We start from the raw sequence: 1709 nt of genomic DNA, 5'->3' as shown, positions 1-1709 counted from the left end.
GATGATTGGGATAAAGTAAGGTTGGATAGGGGAGCACGGAATCACAAAAATTAATAAAGTCTGTTTGGAAAAACAATTACCTACTCTGCTTATTTTGCTGAAGATGCTTAAACCAATACAATCTTTCATTTGACTGATGTGAAAGCCATCATGATACCCATGAGTTACTAAGGAACGTTTTTAAATTATACTTCCATTTAAAAAGCTATGTTACTTAGGAAAACTGGTATCCATACTAAATGGCATTTGTCCAATCACCCTAACTCAGTGTCAATCCTCATACTGACCTCTCTGAGAAAGAGAGGTCTCTTTAACAGTTTATTTGGTCATTGACTGCACTCCCAGTTCTCCTTGAACTCTGTCTGTGGCTTTTAGACTCAAACAGAACAAGGAATCCTCCTGGATACTAACAACGGACAAATCCTGCAAATTAGGATTTATCAGTCTCCAAAACAAAGTAGCATTTATTATATATAATGAAAACTAAAATTATGGTGACTGTGCTTTACTGAAATTGGATGTTTTTATTAACTAAATTTAATTATTTACTTTATATCCTGATCCTAGTTTCCTCTTCCCATCTCCTCCCACTGTCTTCTTAAATTTTCACCTGCCCCACCTCAACCCACTCCTTCTCTGCTTCTGTTCAGAAAGGCTCAGGCCTACCATGGGTGTCATCAGAACATCGTGTATCAAGCTGAGGTAGCTAAGCTCCTCCCCTCAATTTAAGGCTTGGAAAGGTGATGTAGTACAAGGAATAGGTTCCCAAAAACCTTACAAAGCATCAGTGACAAGCCCTGCTCCCAATGCTAGGAGTCCCACAAAACGTGAATCTACTTGTTTTTAAACAAATGCCACTCATTTTGTATACTGAAATTCACTCTTAAACTTTCAAACTTTCATATAGTCAGAGCATAGTCACTTCCAGATCCTCTAACATTCCCAAGCCCTAGATAACATAGATATTCCACTAATTCATAAAATTACATTGCTTTCTCCCCTCCATCCTCCCACTCCTCACAAATTCCCCATCTGATAAAACTGATAGTGTCTTTTATAATTGTTGATGTTACACATATAAGTATAAATATATTGATATAACCTTCTGAGTCTGTTTAGTGTGGACTTTATTTATCTGACTTCATGTCTGACCACTTTATATTGAATAACTAATTATGGGCCTCAACCCATGGGAGAAGCTAATTTTCCCTCTCTGTGTGCATAGTTGTCTGCAGTTTTGAACCTTGAGATGAGATTTTTGCCCTTCTTTATAGCGTATCTTTTGATATTGTCTTTTGTTTAGGTCTCTTTGGGTAGTATAGTTTTTTGTTAATGTATTAAGCATATAGTTTCCATGTCATTTCTCTTTTAAAAATTTTATTATATGAGGCCAATCAATATTGCCCATATGTTTATATTTGTGGAGTTATCCACTTGAAATGAAAAATATACCAATAAACATTCTCCAAAGAAATGAGTGGTTAGCATTTCGCTGATTGCTAAGGAAGTTGAGCATGACCTTAAGTGTCTTTTGGCCCTTTGAAATTCTTCTGTTGAGAATTCTCTGTTCAGCGCAGTGCCCCATTTTATAATTGGGTTGATTAGCCTTTTAGAGTATAGTTTCTTGAGTTCTTTATATATTTTGGAGATCAGACCTTTGTCAGTTGCGGGGTTGGTGAAGATCTTCTCCCAGTCAGTGGGTTGCCTTT

The sequence above is a fragment of the Microtus ochrogaster genome, chromosome 8 (assembly GCF_000317375.1).
Source record: "Microtus ochrogaster isolate Prairie Vole_2 chromosome 8, MicOch1.0, whole genome shotgun sequence".
Taxonomy (NCBI): domain Eukaryota; kingdom Metazoa; phylum Chordata; class Mammalia; order Rodentia; family Cricetidae; genus Microtus; species Microtus ochrogaster.
Note: the sequence above shows the minus strand (reverse complement) of the source record.